This window comes from Uloborus diversus, unplaced genomic scaffold (genome assembly GCF_026930045.1).
Source record: "Uloborus diversus isolate 005 unplaced genomic scaffold, Udiv.v.3.1 scaffold_852, whole genome shotgun sequence".
Taxonomy (NCBI): domain Eukaryota; kingdom Metazoa; phylum Arthropoda; class Arachnida; order Araneae; family Uloboridae; genus Uloborus; species Uloborus diversus.
Window position 1 is genome coordinate 29,714 of NW_026559069.1, and position 19,718 is coordinate 49,431.

At 32.5% G+C, this 19,718-nt stretch overlaps 1 long non-coding RNA gene across 1 annotated transcript; it reads left to right on the forward strand.

Annotated features, from left to right (window-relative positions):
• The first annotated feature begins 5,841 nt into the window (after positions 1 to 5,841).
• LOC129233973 (uncharacterized) lies at positions 5,842 to 18,287 on the forward strand. Its single transcript, XR_008581508.1, has 3 exons — positions 5,842 to 5,922; positions 11,275 to 11,383; positions 17,811 to 18,287. It is a non-coding gene; the product is annotated as an uncharacterized LOC129233973 (long non-coding RNA).
• The last annotated feature ends 1,431 nt before the right edge of the window (positions 18,288 to 19,718 follow it).

Genomic DNA, 19,718 nt, shown 5'->3' on the forward strand with positions numbered 1-19,718 from the left:
CTACCATTTTTGAACTGGTTGTTTCAATTTATCATTTGATGATTTTTGTTAAAACCTTCATCAGTGATGTTGGTTTTTGCTGATGGAAGCAGAATAAACAACTTAAGGTGTTTTGATTATTTTTCGTAAAATCATTTTTACTTTCTTCTACATCTTCTTCATACATAGAAGGATATTTGATTCGCTAAAATTCTCAAGTTCTGATTTTCGATGTGTGCTGAATAGCTAAATCCCTTTTTGAGGATTTCCGAAAAATATCTGTCACAGGATATCTGTGCGTGATCCATCTTTTTAAACTGTGCGACTTCAATTTTGGAAAACTTCCAGGAGAGCGCCACCACTGTAATGCCCGAATAACACCCTCTTTATCATCAAGAGTCATCTAAAACTGCGTTTTTAGAACTGCAATTTCGAAAAAATTATAGGAGAGATTCCTTCTCTCTCCTTAACACAATCAAAGACAATCCTAGAATTGCGTTTTGGTAGTATCAATTTCGAAAAATTGGCGGGGGAATGGCACCGAAATTTACCTTCCACTAACATTATCAAAATCTATCAAAACTGCGTTTTTAAAGTTACAAGTTCGAAAATTTAAGTGGAGCGCCCCTCTCCCTTCCCCCCCACTCTCGTCAACATTATTAAAGATCGTCTTAAATTTGATTTTCATGGCTTCAGTTTCGAGAACATTTCGGGAAAGCTTCTGAAAACTTTTACTTAACGTCACAAAGTTCGGCTACAATTGCAAGTTTAGAGGATTAATTTCAGAAAACTGCCTGACCCGTTACCATAGATAGCTTAAAATAGCGTTGTTAAGACTTTTTTAATTGCGAAAACTTTCCTGGGTGAGGCCCTGAATCTCTTTTTTCCCCTAACATTACCACAGATTATCTAAAATCGCGTTTTTAGAACTACAATTTGGAAAACTTATCGGAGGAGAGCCGCCGAACCCGTCCCCTCTCCCTAACACAACGGTTGTCTATCTATATCTACAATTGCGTTTTTGAAGTTTCAGTATTGAAAAATTAATGGGAAGGGGCCACCGAACCTTTTATCCCCTAACATCACCAACCAGAGATTGTCTAAAACTGGTTTTAAAGCTACAATTTCGAAAATTTTCCGTGGGAGAAACCCCCGGACCCCTTAGCTAAGTGACTATCATATTTCATTTTCAAGGTTCATATTGTATACATCGAGTAATGAGTCCATCCTAAATCAGAAAGTTGAATTCACTCTTCCTTTAATTATTCATACGTTAAAAAAAAAAAAAAAAAAAAAAAAAAAAAAAAAAAGGTGTAGCAAACTCGGGGTTACCAAAACTTGTTTACTCAAGGTTCACGTTGTAAATTTCTGGAAGGAGGGGCGAGTGATCAATCCAACAATATTTCAGTTCAAATGGTATTTGTTAGCGCTACCTCCCCCCCTCCCCCGGACTTTGACTGAAAATTAAACACTCTAAAAAACTTATGTTTAACCCGATTCGAAAAAGAGAAAATGGGGGGGGGGGATTTGTGCAATTGAACTTGGGGCATGGGCACCCCGTTTAGGGGTGGGCCTCCTGATTTAATAATTTTGGTCCCCAAAGAGCTCCGCACCCAAAAACATTGGGCACCTAATGTTCCCGGTGCCCAACCTTCCTAGACCGAAAAAAGCGATTTTTATTAATAGAATTCATATTTTATATCAAATTAACTTTAAATTTAAGTAATATACGGCAGAAATATGAGTTTTAGTAGTTAAAAAAATAAAAAAACAGCGGAAATAACACCCATACTAAGAGACAAACGAACTATCAAAAAAATAAATAATAAAAACCCGCATAAAATTTGTTTGTTGTATAAAAACAGTTTTTTTTTAATGACTTTGACTCATCTAGAATAATGCAAATTTTTGATGCAAGGCAAACGTGACAACCATCTATACCTAATAATATAAGCTGAAGAGTTCGTTTGTTGTGAACGCGCTAATCTCAGGAACTACTGATTCGAATTGAAAAATTCTTTTTGTGTTGAATAATCCATTCATTGAGAAAGACTATATAACATAACGCTATAACTAATAGGAGTGGAGCAGCAATAAATTGGAACCAAATCAATAATAATCATGATGCATTTTTTTTTGTTGCATCAATAGCTCGAACTTTTGTTCCCTAAATAGTTCAGTCGAAAGCGCTCGGCCAGCAACTCTACGGTCTCGGGTTCAAACCCGGCTTCGGGCGGGAAGATTTTCAGCATTTATTACCCGGCTCATTTAAAAATTTATTTATAAATCAAGGGTTTTCAATTATTTTTTGTAGAAAAAAAAAAAATTCCGATTTTCTTTTATAACGGAAAACATCAATGTGAATAAGGGTGTAATTTTTTACTTTTTATATATCATATAAAAAACCATAGCGTGATGTACTTAAAATAGTTTTTTAATACATTGTTGTCTTATTAACGCGCGTGAATCCGCGGGGCAAAGCTAAAAATAAAGGAATATGTATAAATTGTTTCTGAACATAATTACTGACCCAGGGAACGCTGGGTGTGTTTCCTAGTAATGGCAATATACCTTAAACATCGTGGTTGACTGAGTGAAGTAAACAAAAACTTAATTTCACTTCTCAAGCAGAGACTGAATAATGCAGGGGCATGCGGGGCACAGGCCCCTCCTCTCAGATTTCAGGGGGCTCCAAAATCCCCTTAATTTATCATGCTAATTCAAAATAAATAATAATTTCATTCAGAATCTAGAGTATAATTATATTATTGATATTTTTGCAAATGCTAAGACAAGGGAAAAATCTCTTATTTGTTGATACAAATTTTCCTTAAAAACTTGATCTCTTTGCAAATCCTAAATCCACTCCAAGTCTAGTCTGTATTTACTATTATCAGTCATACTAAGTTATATCATAGACAACGTTTTACGGTATGAGATACCACCAATGGTTGTGTTAATACGCAAGTATCGAAATATTTTATAGCTTCATTATATAGAATAAACGGGAATGTGGGGGGGGGGGGGGGAGCTACAAAAGGAATTTCATGCCCAGTGTTCTCAAAAATCTTAGTCAAACCCAGAGGCGGCGCGAAAGCAAAAGTAGACGTCGGCGATGCAGTTTTGCGAGGCCCTTTTAATCATGAAATATTTTCAGACAAATCATTGAATTCACGGAATTAATTTTTGTACTAACTATTGGCACTTATAGTTTCCAATTCACTTAATTGCTAGGACAAAAACGTTTCGTGACTAGTAGCGCAATCAAAAAGTTTTTTTTGGTGGTGGGGGGAGGGGGCGGCACATTGAAAGAGGAAAAATGACCTGATAGAAAGGTGGGTCCGGGGGTCCTCCCCCGGAAAAATTTTAAAATTTTTAGTTTAAAAACGCCATTTTAGGCTTTCTTTGCTGATGTTAGGGGAAAAAATTTACAGAGGTCTCGGTGGAAATTTCTAGAAATTGAAGCCTTAAAAACGCAATTATAGGCCATTTTTATTGACTTAAAGGGTCAGAGAGTGTCCCAGATCGATTCTTTTGTTTAAAAAAAATAGGTCAAAATCAATCCCCTGCAAATTCTCGAAATCGAAGTTTCAAAAACAGAATTTTAGACAAACTTTGATGATTTTACGGCAAGGGAGGGAGCTCTTCCCTCGAAAAATTTTGAAAATTTGCTTCTAAAAACTTTAGCAATATTCAGGAGCCAGTTCACCTAACCTTTTTGTTGATGTAGTTTAAAAAACCTAATTGCTAATGATATAAAAGAAAGGCGGTATGGGGACCCTTGCCCGAATATTTTCTGATATTCAAGCCTTTAAAATGCGATTCTAAGGCCATATTTTGTAATATTAGGTTCGGTAATTTTTGAAATTCAAGCTACAAAAACACAATTCTAAGCGATTTTCGATGTTGTTTAGTATTTGGGGGCTTTAGCTTTAAGCTGGAAATATCGCGAAATTTAAGATCTCGAAACGAAATTTCAGATGCTCCATAATGCTATCGGTGCGCGCGTGTATGGAGGGGTGTGTGTTCGGAGGAGCAACATTTTGAATATTTTCTAATTTTTCAACAAGAGAAAAAGAAAAGAAATAGAACGGGGTGGGGGGGGGGAATAGAGTTAGCTGATTAATAAGCTGTAGCTAGTGAATATTTTAAATTCAGGTTCCAACAGAATTGGGCCCCGCATTTGCTAAAGCTGGCTCTGTGCAGTCTCAGCTGCACGCACTATTTTGATTACTTTTGTGTCTGTTGCATTTAATAAGAGCTTCAATTGAAAACATGGAAATTTCTTAAAACTTTTGAGAATTTACTTCTGAGAATTTTGCGAGGCCGTCGGCAGTCGCCGACGCCTAGCGCCGCCACTGGTAGGGGGTCCTGAAATAGAACTGTGCCCCATGTTCAATATCAGAATGATCGGGCTCTGTTCTCAAGAAAAATCTGTACATAAAATTAACAAAATACTGGTTGTATCTGTCCCTTTAACTTATATAGTATTTAAATAAATGCTCTTCAGTGCCAAAAAGGCAGTTGAACAGTGCCTAATTTAACAAAAATTAGATCACACGCCAGGGGCGGATCTAGAGGGGGGCCATGGGGGCCATGGCCCCTCCCAAAGCCTTGTGATTGTAGGAATTATTTTAAGAAAAAAAAAAGAAAAAAAAATATTATGAGAAGATAACAAAATTTAACACATGTGTTATACTGAAAAAGAAGCATAGGCCTTAATTAAGAGATAAATTATGTCCCTACCCTCAAAACAAAACTTATTTCCAAAATTTTTCTCCATCTTTTACATCATTTTTTGATTCCGACTACAGACACATGGACGATCTCTAAATGCTGCTGTTCTCAGAGTATACCTATTGTTTACAAGAACAAAGAGAGTCTAAGTTTTCGTTTTTATGGCTTTAATTTCGAAACTAGGGTGGGAACCTCCTTTTCCCATACTCTTTCACAAATGCCTTGATATGTAGTAAAAAAATTGCATTTAAGTATTTGGCAAAAATGTCAACGGAAACTAGCTTATCCAGCCCTTATCAGTTAACTTGCTTAAAAGCAACTTAAATGAAATTTTTTGGGATTTCAATTACAAACGATCTTTGATAGGACCCCCTCCCTCCCTAGTTTATATCGTGATGATAGCTTTAAAAGAAGGTTTTTGAAGGAGCTCACGAATTTTCCATCTCTTTCTAAAATATGTATAAAAATAGTTAAAAATGGAATTTTTAGATAATCAAATGCAAAATATTTCCAGAAAGGAAGGATTCTAAGCACCTTCACTCTTCCTTAAATGTAAGCAAACATTACCTAAAGGTGCATTTTTATGATGGACAGCTGAAGAGCTAGAAGAGCATCCCTCCTCTTCTAACTTCTCGATGTATAATGACAGAATATTTTGGTTTCTCAGCTTTATTTTTAAAAAATATTTTGGGGCCAGCTCCTGAAACCCGGACCTTTCTCGGTACATCATCAAAAATAGACAAAATGCGGTTTTAGTTTCCTAATTTTCAAAAATTACACGGTAATTTGAATTTTGAAACATTTTCAAGGGAGATTCCTAAATCCACCCCCTCACCTAATGTCCCGATACCCCGAAAATTAAGTTTTTAAAACTTCATTTTGATAAAATTTCTGGGGATTTCGGAGTTTGTTCAAAAATTTCGGATGGCCCCTCCCAAAACAATCGGCTGGATCCGCCACTGTCACACGCAGCATAACGATTGAAATAACATGGGAGCGAAAGAGATGCATCGACAGTTCTATCTACCAGAATGGCGGCATGACGTTTGTTTCCTTTCTACCCCCTGGTATGCGGTTGCGGTTTTTATATTTCGGTAATTTTTCAATTTCAAATCTGGCAAGATGATAGAGATTCGCTACTGAACACTGATTTGTGTTGAGATTGAGAGTGGAATCCAGATTTTGACGTTTCGAAGCTTGGTTGTTGTAAGTAAATGAAGTGATTTTAATCAGTGTTATTAAATTAAGCATGCATCCTTTTTGAAACGTTGAATTTTTTTTTCTTTATTGAGCTAAATGTCTCATATGAAATGTTTTTGACCTTATTTGAAATTAGTTGCAACTATTTCTCTGTAATATTAAAGTAACATTAGAAATAGCACTAGATGTGAAAACAAAATTGAGATCCAATTAAATTTTCACTTACAATTTTTTCTCGGCACCACACTTTAAACATAACCTCAAAAACTGTCTTAACAGGAAGCAAAACTCATGGGCCATGCTCGAAATCGTAAAACATGAAAATATTTGCTTAGTTATGCAGCATTTTTTTCTAAGAGTGATTTTTGCCCAAAGTATTTTTTGTTTAATTTTCTTTAATTGAGAAAGTTACTTTTTAGCATTCGTAATTTTTAGGACTGTTTTTTCCACATTGTTTTTCAAAAAATTTTCATTTTTAAAATGTTGTTTGAAAAGAAATGATTAATTTCCCGAGAAAAGCTATCTTAGTCGTGAATCATATCATTGGGCTGACAAATACTCCTCGATCAAAGCAATTGATATATGGATCTTGTACAGCATTATTATAATAGCATTTGCATGATGATTTTCTCGTTTCTATGAGTCATTAAACTTATTTTAACACTCTGACTGCCATGGCTATCATATGTGATTGCCAGTGAAGTTTCTGTTGCACACTGGATGAGAATTGTCCCCAACGATCCAGAGAAGTGAGAACTGCTGCCCCCACCTTCGGAAATATAAAAATTTTATTATTTATTTTGAATAAAACCAAATAAATATATTGATTACATACAATTTGATTATTCAAAGGTTGCTTCACTTTCTGAATGAATTGATAACTAATTTTGAAAGTGTATTTCTTTTCTTGGAGCTCATTGAAAAGGATCAGTTATTGGTGTTTAGTAAGGTTACCATTGCAATTATGGTGGTAACTCAAGGTAAATACAGCGCCAAAAATTTATTACATCCGAGCCACTGTTGGATTAAACATTTTTTGCCAGAAATTACTCTCGGACCTCCTAGCCAAGGAAGGTGTTACTGAAAATTTGGTGTTGAGAAGAACTTTGACCTTGGGGAAAACTAGGGAGGTTTGACATATAGGGAGACTTGACTCATGAGGATTTTTTCCATGAAAAGGATATTTAGGGAAAATTTTAGTCATAGTATTGGTTGACCAGTCACACTACAGTATTTTACAGGGACAAACCATTTCAGAATTATGAGGGGTTTTCAAGAAATTCAGTGTTAAAAGATACTGCACCTAAAAAGTAAATTTTGAACGTTTTGGAATTTTAAGATTCTACCCTCCAGTTTTGAGAGAAATTTATTTTAAAAGTATGCATATTTTAGTCACTTTTCTAGCTATCTATTGATATACAGTAGTTTAATACAGGGGTGCAGAAAATGTTTTTACTGCCAACATTTCCCCCAATCTATATGAAAATTTCCTCAAAATTTTACAATATGCTTTTTGTTTCAGATAAAAATTCATTCATTATTATAGGTATAGATAATTTTGAAAAAAAGAAAAAAAAAAAAAAGAAACAATATTATCTTTAAAACTAATAGAATGAACTGATAACTTACAGAACTAGGTATCTAAAAAGTAAATTAAGTAAAAAGACATATATAAGTTTTAATTAAAATCTCCTATCTAATAATTATTATTAAATACAAATTATTATCCAACAAACAGTTAATGAAAATATAAAGTGATGATGCAAAAAAAAAACGCATTCAAAAAGACACTTGCGTAAAAAATCGGGAAATTAAAAAAAAAAAAAAATCAAATTTGCAAAATTCCCCAGATGTTCAAATTTCCCCTGATCCTAGATCGCCGAATCGGACATATTCTGCACCTGTGGTTTTACATAACTTTAATCTAAGTTGTTAAAAATTTAAAGTAAACAAAAGAAAGCTAACTAGGGAGCTTTGACCCAAAGCTAAGGGGGAAGGCTTGACCCAAAGACTAGTTTGATGTTTTTTCAATGAATTTTTATTTTTGAATAGATAACATATTGTGATTTAGGCCTAATGATTTGATTTTATTGATATGAGTTGCTAAAAACGTAAGGTAAACAATAGCTACTGAGGGAGCTTTAACCCAAACTAACTAGTGAGACTTGACCCAAAGAATAATTTGATGTTTTTTCAATGAATTTTTGTCTATGAAGAGCTAAAATGGTGTAATTTAGACCTTAATGATTTGCTTTTATTTAAGCAATAACTTTAATATTGGGAGTATGAAGAGAGATTTTTTTTACTCAAAGAATAACTAAAATATTTTCGTATAATAAATTTTTTATTTGACAAATATCTAAAATACTAATGATCTTTAAACCCAATCATTTGTTTCTTAATAAAATAACTGAAATATTGTTTAGGTCTTAACTGATAAAGTTTTGAATTAGACTTCTGCTGATGTGCAAGAATTTTAATTAAAAAAAAAAATTGTAACACTTCACCAAAAGAGTTAATTCACTTCAAGTATCACTTATTAAAGCAAAAAACACCATCAAACCTGCGTTTTTGATTTCAATATCTATGAGTCTTCTTGCATTCATGCGGGGGGGGGGGGGGGGGGGGGGGGGTCGTGTCTCCCTAGGTGTTGGGTTAAGTCTCCCTAGCTCTAGGGACACTTGACCCATTTGCAGACGTGATAAATATAATTTTTTGTACCATTTCTACTTAGAATTATGCTATTATTTTTAGCCATAATGTGCAAAATAGCAAACTATTTATGTATATTTTTTATTTTGTTTTAACTATTCTATAAAAAAATGGAAAAGAAAAAGCCAAAAGTTGGATCAAGTCTCCCTAGTTTCCCCTCTCAGAAACTTGTTCTAAAAGGAAAACTTTGAACCAAGAACTGTTGAAGACTCTTCTGACTTACCTTTGGTACAATAGGCAGTACCCAGGTGGTACCCTTTCCATCAAGGCGGATAGAGTAGTCCAAATAACATTCAGTAGGCTTGCTAGTGAATCATCAAGTGCCTTTCCTTTCACTTAGGAAGAAAATTTATAAGACTTGTACTAAATGTAAATTCGTGCAATTTTAAAGGTAATGCAAAAAAAAAAAACATTCAGATATATTCTAATCAGATTTTTGTGGATAAGTGATTGAAACGAGAGAGTGACGTTTCAAGGTCAGGCTTGTTTGAATCTTTACTTTTTGAAAAAATTTCGCTTTTGTGAAGTTTTGTTTAAACTTTTAAGGGGCAAGGAGGGTTGATTAAGTTAAGGGTTAAAGATTAGGTTAAAAGCAGAAGGACACAGTGCTCTTCGAAAAAATCTTAAGGGGAAACACTCGGGAAATCTGTTTTCTTTCCTTTTAATGTTCGGAAACATATTATAGAATTATGTTTTTTAAAATTTCAATGACGAAAAATTCTGAAGGAGAGTCGCCGGATTCCCTATAGTAACTAAATGTAGATTAAAATTGGGTTGAGTATACTTCAGTTTTTAAATGCTTCCAAATGAGATCACTGAACCTCCCTCTCTCTCTCTTCTCTAACGTGACAAAAGATAGTTTTAATTTTTTTTAATAGTTCAATGTTGAAACGTTTTCGTAGAGAGCTCCCGATGCTTCCCTGTCCCATTAATTTTACCAAGGGTAGCCTAAAATTGCATTTCTAAAACTTTTCATTTCAGAGAATTTCTGAGAAGAGCCCCAGATATTCTATTGTAAACAAAGAAAGACTTAAAATGGACTTGAATTTTGAAGAAAAAATAAAATAAAAGGTTAAGAAAACAAAATTGTTTCCCTCTCCTCTAACGTTGGGAGGGGGGGATTTACCTGATTGCTCCTTTTCCTCGTGCCCTTTCTATGTTGTTAGTATATAGAAGCTTAAAAATGTGCCTTTTCAGACTACTTTCACCTTTACAGTCGAGTCCCGACTTACGCGAGGGATGTATTCCAAGAGTCCTCGCGTAAGTCGAAATTTCGCGTTGTGGAAAAATATGTGCATACAAATTTTTTTAGAAGCATACTAAATTCTTATAGACACTTATAAACACTCTCAAACTGCTTTAAAACATTCAACAACTATATACCACAGTTTCTTACATAAAAAACTTAACTTTTACTGTATTTAAAAACTAAAAAACTGTTTTATTCAAGATGAAATACTAAGATGCACAAAATGATCAATTGGAGGGAAAGATATAAAATAAAACAACGCACGGTATGCACAGTATGTAGCAATAATAAAATACTTCACTATAACTGTACTCTACAGTGCACAGTAGATAGAGTAACATATTTATGAGTACGCATGGAAGATTGATTCACTATTTATTGCCGCTCTACCATCGACATTTTGCAGTTGTTCAAGCATCTCCAGAATGTTAGATTTTTTTTTTTAAATCAGAAACTTTCTTTTTCTTCCCATCTTCACAAAGTTTAGATGTATGTGCCACTAAGTTACCATTACATTTCATCAACTCTAATGTTTCGAATGAAAAAAATAAATGAAGGATGCTGAGAGAGTGACTAACAACGCGATCCTGTAAGTGATGCTTAAAGTTATGTAATAACATTCACAAAATCAATATTTAGTGGCCAATAACAAAGTCGATACTTCCTTCTAAAAAATTCGTGTTATGGAGGAAAAATTCGCGTTAGTTCTAAAATTCGTAACTCCTGAAAAATTCGCCTTATAGCCATTTCGTGTAAGTCAAATAGCATTGTAGCGGGAGTCGACTGTAGTGTTCTTCTTTCAAGGCACATAAAAAATAATCAGTGTTAGCTTTATTTTACATTTTACAATTTTCGTTTTTTAGAACTTCAAAACTTAATTTAGAAATTTAAAGGAAAATAGGAACTAGTGGTTTTAATGTCTTAGCTGGACTCAGAAGAATCGAGATCCGGTACTAGTTAATTTAACTTTTTCAATTTACTGAGGTGAGCCAAAATACTCTTTTGCCGACTGGGCCAAAGTCAGCCAGTCTGCCCCTGGATAATGATGTTTAGTATTAGTCAAAATATGAAAAATTCTCTAGAGGAGCAGCACATTTAAGTCTTTGCACGCTGGCGGCCAACATTCTAGTACCAACCCTGGTGCTTGATAATATGCTGTCAAGTCTTGTTTGAGCCTCTTTCTGTGCAGCTACTTATTTCATATTAAACATGTCTGAATTTAATAATAATGAAACTTTGGAATGTAAAAACTTCGCACTTTATTGACTTTTTTAAAGTATTTATGAAAAAATATTTTGTGTAAAAAAATATAAATGTTTTACATTTTTCAATTTTCTGTGTTTATTTTATTTTATTTTTGTACAGCTTGCTCACAAAGCATTTTTCTTTTCTTATAGGTTTCTGCTGAAATTAGCATTTGAACTAAGATTTAAGAAATTAACCCTATGAAAAAGTGCTGAACTCTCGATTCTAAAATTTCATTTCATTGAATAATCAAGTTCTGAAGTGAGTATTATTAGTTGGTCCTGGAGAAGCATTAGAAATATGAAATTATTATATAAAATATTGCAGGTAACATGCATCCAGAAAAAATTAAAGCAAGTCTATGGGTTCTAACATACTAGTTTCATAAGTAAAATTGTGTGAATGATAAATATTTTTAGCACCTACAATTGGTCAGTGGTGCAAAATACTCTTGAATTGCACAGTTGGTAATTTTATAGAGCCAATACTTAAATTCATTATTAATTAGAACTGGGGTCAAACAGTAAGTTATTACAGTCGGACCTCCATATATCGAAGTAGCAAATTGCCGGAAAAAAATTCGATATATAGAAATTTCGATATATAGAAACGATCTTATTTTACCCTAAAAATCTCTTTAAACATTATAATGAAAGCTAATTTTCGTGTATGAAACCTTTATTTCTAATTTATACGAGCATCGGATTAAATGAAAGTTAATAATTAAAAAAATAACAGAAATTACATTTTTGCGCCTTCATGCATCTTCATTCTTCGGTAATTCAACTTGATCCGCAACATTAGGGGATTTTCGTTTTGACAAATCGAGAGAAAAGTAAAAAATTAATCTACTTAACTTGAATGATTTTTACTGCAGCTAAAACAACTATAGGAACGATATTCAACAGACAAAAGGGATGACTTGAAACTGATTTTATAATGTTATTGGTTACACCTAAGATATTTGAAATAAACTTGAAGGAATTTAAGAATTCTAAAACGAAACAACGACCTATCTACATACCCCTCAACCCCAGATTCCTTATGAGTTTCATAGCAACCTTTAGTGAACATAATTTTCTCCCCTAACCTTTATTTTTCAAGAGACAAACAGTCTACGAATGTCTCGAAAAAAAATTCGATATATAGAGATTTTTTCGATATATAGAAACAATTTTTCTATGTAATGAACATAGAAATTTGCTGGGATTTCGATATATAGAAAATTTCGATATGTGGAAGTTCGATATATGGAGGTTCGATTGTATTTAAAGACAAAGTTGTATCCGGAATTTATTCAAGGGGGTGGGGGGGGGGGGTGGCTTTGCACATTACCAGAACCCCCATACAATAAATTTATATAGATATACAGTCAAACCTTCATATCTCGAACCTCCTTAGCTCGAAACCCTTGATGTCTCGCAAAAAAAATTTCCCCAGCATTATCTAAAAAAAAAATCCCTATGTATTTTCCATAGTTATCTCAAAATTTATTTTTCGAAACCCTTGATATGCCAAAATTTTGCTCAGAAGCAGGTTTCAATTGCCGTTTTCTTTGGCAATTTTTCTAGTAAAACCAGTTCCAGGGACAATTGCTTAATGTTTTTCATCCCATTTCTTAGAAATTTTGTGAATAGGGGATTGGGGCAAGATAATAGGGGAGTGTTGGTATGAGGGGTGTGCTGTGTTTTCCTCAGAGTTTAAAATCTTTATGCATTTCTCTTGAACAAGTTGTCCGCTTTGAGGAAAGGGGTTGATTTTTCGTGCGTCAGTTTTCAAGCGGAAAAGGAAAATGCGTTCCTCATTTTCATCATTCTGCCTTTTTAACTCCTACAAAATGGCTGCTGAGAACTTATTGAAAGTGGAGTTACTGGTTGAAGATAAAATTGGATTTTTAAATTTTTAGGTGAAAAAACCAAGGTGTTCAAAATCTCATCCTGTGCACTTTCGACTATCGTAAAATTTCAAATCTAGTAAAATATTGCAGGCTACTTAATTGATCGTAATTCAAAGTGGTCCCATAGTACATATGTAACTGCATATAGCGTACATGTGTGTAATTGTGAGAGTTACCAGTGTAATTTTTTAAAACCTTGATAACTCGAGATCTCAAATTTTTTTCTCGTCCCAAGAGATTTAAGACATTGAGGTTGTACTGTAGTATATAGATCTCTACTGCCCCTCTTGAAAATTTGCATATTTTGTCTAGTAAGTAAAGTTCGTATCAAACTTCCTTCACTTTGTGCATTAAGTTCTAGTTTAAAGATAAAAAAGAGGCATGTGAATAAAATTCTATTCAAGATGTTCACTTTTACCCTACTTTGGAAATGCATTTATTTTTAGTGTTCACAGCTCCCCCTTGTATATCACCAGTCACAAATTTATTAAGAAAAGCAAGTGTAAAATAATAGGAAAAAATTATAATAGATGTTTAATACAAACTAAAAATGACACATTTTATAGATTCCAAAAAAATACAAACTTAAATTGTCTTAAAACTCAGACTTTGGTTTTTTATACAACTATAAAAATAAGAAGTTTTTAAAAATATATCAAAAGTAAAAGTCTGAAAAATTACCAGGTTTATTAATAACTCAGATGAAATGTTTCATTTGTTAATGAGACTTAAAACGTAGTTCTATTGTTCATTTACATAAACAATTCCATGAAAATATAAGTTATTCTTCGGTTCTTGTACGTTTCCACAGGAAATGGTAGAACAGCTGTCAAAAATAATGACTGAATATGCATTGTTTTCTTTACATACTAATTCTGTTTTGTGTTGTTGGTCCAACGGAATCCCTGTCGATGATTTCGTTATCCTCTTCATCAACATTATTTATTTTGCTGACACACTTGTAGTGCGTTGTAATTGTAAACAGTGTGCACAAATACCCTTTTTTTACTTCCTTTTACAAAAAAAAGAAGTATTCGCAAAATGATTTTCACTCAAAAATAGACTTTAATATCCATTTTGTTCACCCCCAAATGAATGTTGAGTTTTTTTTTGACCCAACCACACATGCATGTATACCTAAGAACATATAGGCACCCGAAGTATCCATTTTGACGATTCCCGAGTTAATTACAAAGAGTTTTCTCGTGACATCTGTACGTACATATGTATGTGTGTATGTTGGTATGTATGTCGCATAACTCAAAAACGGTATGTCCTATAAAGTTGAAATTTGGTATGTGGACTCCTAGTGAGGTCTAGTTGTGCACCTCCCCTTTTGGTTGCATTTGGGCCTTTCTAAAAGGCTCTTTTGCACTTTTTTTGAATTCACATTCACCCCAGATTCTCAAAATAAAGGTGTAATTGGGAATTTGTAATAAAATGCTTCAATTAAAAATGACAGGAGAAATATATATCTAAGCAAATCTGCCGCTTTAAAAGAAGTGAGTTTATGCATTCATTACTACAAGAAATAATTTAAAAAATTTATCCAATGCATTGTCAAACCAAGGAAAAAAAAAATTTTTTTTCAATGAAGGAGTTGGATGATTGTTTCCAAGATTTAATAGCATATTGAAAAAGAACTAAAAATTATATATATATGTATTTTTCATTACTGCAAATATTAAAGTTATAGATGTCTTTCACAATTACCCCAGTCAACCCTACATGTTTTTTCCCCCCAGTCTTTTAATGTTTTTCTTATTAAGTTGAAATACAAAGTTATAATTAATATTATGATTTCTTACATAGGGCATTTTTTCAAAACATTCTTTAATGTTTCCAGTTCTGTAGCTCATAGAACAAAGTGTTTTCTGTACCAAATAATTTATTGATGCAGTAAAAAATACTGTTGAGCATTTTTAGTAAATAGGTCTTTTTCTCTTTTTTTCCCCTCTGTAAAAAGTTACCAGATTTTGAAAGTAAATGTTTACTACATTTGGTACATGTAGGGAACGCCTGGTTCTGAAAGTTACTTTCTGACCAATTGATATTATAGGTTAGGAAACTTTGTTCTCACCACTTTATTTATTATTTGTATTTACTATATTTATTTTAAGACTGTTTTGTTCTTGGAAAGATAACAATCAATTTCTCTAATTTCACTTTAAGCACTCGCTTTTGTGGTTGGGTTGAAATTTTGTTTTAAAAAATTTCAACAAAGAATTTTCTGTTTATTTTTTCCTTTATTGTTGTATGAATTTTATTTTATTAAAGAATAATTTTAATCTGGTATCAACAATAGTTGTAATGTCATGGTCTGTAATTGTTATAAATCTATTAAATAAAGCAAGGCATTCACCTTAAGTACTAATAATAAAAAGTCTCATCAGGGAGTCGTAACAAAGTGTACTTGTTTCTTACAAACAAATGTGCAAAATATTAAGGTTGCCATATTTGTAACCTCATCTTAGTAGCTCCATTAAAATATTTTTCTTTGATGTTTTTACCTGAGATTTACAGTAGGCATAACATGGGTCTTAGAGCAGGGATCATCCAGACTTGATGCAAGCAAAAATAGTATTTAAATAAGCTTTCTTACATATATATAGACCAATTTTGTAAAAAATAGATATATTTCAAAATATTAAAAATTTTACCCAAGACAAAGCATTCCGTTTTATGTATGTTTTCAAGAAGCTTGTTTAGTTATTTTTAAAATGAAATTAAAATTTGATAGTCTAAATAAACTTGCCCCGCCCCCCCTCCCATATAACAAGTTTACAAAACAAAATGTATTTTTACATCAAGGTTAAAAAAAACTAATTTTTATTAAAAAATATATACATTGAGTCACTTCGCGATAACTCAGTCCGATAACTCGAATATTGCTATAAATTGAAGTTTTTATCAAGTGCCGACCCCTCTGTCATTAATTCTATGCTAGTTATTCTCAATATCTTAAAGTTAACTTCCTTTAATGCAAAGTTTTTCCAAGATGACTCGAAATTTATTTCGAAAGAATAAAAAGAAACAAGTGACTAAGAGAGAAAAAATTTTTCACCTTCACTTGCAATTCCAGCACAATAGACCTCTAAAGAAAGAAGGGCACCGTCTGTTAAGCCAGTGTGCAATAATTGAGTTGAGGAGCGTGCGGAAATGACTTAGCTAGTTTTTTTTTTTTTTTACTGTACTGTTTACACTTTGACATGTTGCTGGAATACGAATTTGCCTTTAAGCTGACAAGTTGTCAAGTCATTGTACCTTTGTTCAAAGGCTAACCTAAGTTAAGATACGTTCCTGGAGTAGAATCAGCTCAATTCAAGTGGTTCGAGCAGTATCAAAATCATGCTTTTGATTTTTTTTTCTCTCAATATTTTTGATTAAACTGTGCATATTCTGCTTAAAAACTTTTAAGTTCTGTAATTTTGTCTGTTATATGTAAATGTTAGTTAAAATATTTGATGGTTTTTAATATTAAAATGTCAAAAACCAAAACTAGGGCTAAGTCGAGCTTCCGATAAGTCGAAGTTTTTCGTCGTTCCCTTTAGATTCGAGTTATCGCGAATTGACTGTATATATATATATTTTAAATTTAAATTGGATCTCTATAAATAAATATATATACTTGAAAACAGATTTGAGAAGTGCACTTATATTAAATCTTAAATTAATAAAATTATAATTCAATTTATTTTTAATGAATGTTCTTTTTTTCTTTTATTTAGTAATACACTGTTCATGTCAATATTTTATGTTTAACAACAACTGGCTTTTCTGAAATGTTATTGCCTGTCTAATGTAATGATAATCATGTAGTGTGGTATTGTTAGTAAATTATTACCATTTAAAATGTGAAACAAGCAGTTATGTGTGCAGTTTGTAAAACATGATCTTAAAAAATGAAGTTAATGAGAAATATATTTTTGCGGTATTAAAATCCTTTTCTTTTATTAATACTAGATATAAACCATGTCAATCCATAGATGTAGTAGGATGCAATGAAAAACCGGTTCCATAGGTAACCAAGACAAATTTTTCGACAGGCAAACGTCCAAAAAGCACATGCGTGTTGCTCAAGGATTAGCACATTGGTTTTTTTGTTGAAATTGTGTGTTTCAAAAGACAGCTTTAAACAGTTTTTTGTGTCGTAAGGGGAAGAAACGTTCGCAAACCCCTGGTGGAATTTCGTAGAAATTTGAAGGCTTAAAATCATAATTATGGGCCATATGTGCAGACATTAGAGTAAGGGATGGAGGCTCAGAGACTGTCCCCAATGGATATTTTGAAAAGTAGACTAAAATTGATGTCCCTTTCCACCCCCATATCTTGTAATTGAAGTTCCAAAGATGCAGTTGTAGTAAAACTTCGACGATATTACCGGAAGAGGGTTCTAGGACTCTCCTGAAAGTTCTGATAATGAAGTTTTTAGATGATATTCAATTATGTGGTGGAGAGGGATTTCCAGGTTCTCTCGCACTTAAATTTTTTGAAATTGCTGTTTTAAAAATCCAATTTTTGCTGATATTTGATGTATTAAAGGGAAGGTTAAATGGCCCTTTTGCAAAACATTTTCCCCTTTGAAGTCTTAAGAATGAGATTATAACCCATATTTGGTAAAATTGAGAGCCCAGCAATATTTTGCAATTGAATCTAAAAACACAAAATTTTAGGTTTATTTTAGCTTGTTTAATATTAACTTTATGCTTGATTTAAGGTAACTTGATTATAATTATTATTTTGTTTAGAATAATTTGCTCAGTTTGTTTTCATACATTCTTCCTATTTCAGATTTTGTATGAACTTAATTTGAGGTTATAATGGCAGAAAAAAAGGATTCTTTTCTGAAGAGCAGGCGCAAAACATATGATGCTGAAAAGCTGCGCCGTATGAGAAAGCAGCTGGAGTTGATGCGTATGAATAACCAGTTGCTTGTCCTGAAAATGCTTATGAGGATCTACCGAACTCTCAAAATCATCGAAACTTGGGATATAGTAGTAGAAAGAGAGTTAAGTAAATGCCAAAAATAGGACTTTTCAAAGATAATGTAAGACTTTCTGTAACAAGATGGATCATTTTGTACCATAAAAGTATATCACTACTAAGTGCCTCATTCAAAACATCTACAGGATATTTGTTGCTGTTTTTGCTACACTACTTTCATTTTTGTGTTAACTATAAAACATTTCTTCACTCCTTAGCTTTTACTTCAACTAACTTATTTGGTGTAACTAACTGATGTTCGTTACTTTTTTTTTCTTTTGTGTAAAACATATTCCGAACCTGTAAACTTTAACTTTTTGAAATAAAGTTATAATTTTTAATGTATTTCTTAAAGTTTTTCTTGTTTATATTATTTAAGTTTAAAAAATGATTCTTGGAAATATATAGCTGCATATATATTTGTTTAAGGGGTTACAGTACCTCAAAAATGATGAAACGATCAATTTTTTATTGCTTACTTCAAAACAAAAAACTATTCTGAACACAGGGGAAAAGTTTCCATGCTTTAGTTCAAATATTTAAAAAGTTATGAGTGGTTTTAGGCCATGTTCCCTATGTGTTCTTATGCAAAAGAAAAACTTCAAATTGCTTTTTCTCGATGATGGTTTTATTGTGTTTTCATGTCATTAGAATCCCTAAGGATTTTTTTCTATTAAAGATACAGCTTTAAAGTAATACCCTTTGCAATTGGGATGATAACATATTTGACAAAACTGTGCATTGGATAAGCACTTTTTAACTTACTCTAGTGTTTAAAGCATGTTAAACCTTTAAAAACCAAATTTTTAAAAAAAATTCGTTGATTTTTTTACATAATTAAACACAGAAAATTTTCGAATGAACTCATAAGCAAATGAATGCACAGATTTTTAGAGATGATTGTAGTGATCGTTTTGCAAAAAACGTTTTTTGAATTAGTGCAAAAATAAAAAAGCCTAAAAGATTTTAAAAAGTTGAAATTTTCCCCAATTTTTTAAATTTTCGAAAAAAGTAGGCAATATTTTTAAACTTTGAAAATAAATTATTGATTACGAAATAAGTATGCACGTTATGGTTTCAAAGAAATATAAAATTTATATAAACTAAAATAATTTGCTTGAAAGGTACTGTGACCTCCTTAAGTCAGTGTTTCTTAAATTGTGTTCTGCGGAACTCCAGGGTTCCATGGAGATCATTCAAAGGTTCCACGAAACTTGCATTTTTTTTTTTAAACGGTCAAATCAGTCGCTTTAAAATTAGGTTTGAACTAAGTGTCTAATGAGTCTTTTCCGCTGAGAAAATATGAGTTGTGGAATAAAAAACCAAAAGCCGTTTCATTGTCAATGTATGACCTTCAATTATGTCAGCTCTATAAAATGACTTTTATTGAAATGGCAAATTATCCTTCCTTGCACCAGAAATATAAAATAATACCGTCGTGAAATTCTAGAGCAATTTTAAAGATGAATGTCCTCGATTGTCATGAAATGTCTTGTTGGCATTTTTACTACTTGCAACTAAATTTACGTTTTCAACTTATCTGTCCACAAAAACTAAATATCAGCACAGGCATAGTGCTGAACCTGATCTGAGAATGCAACTTGTTTCCTTCAAATAAAAACTTTAAAATTTTCTCTGAAACAAGTTGTAGATAGTATTCAGATGAGAATTTAAGTTAATTTCTAAATTAGTGTGTTAAGTGGAAAAATATTAAAA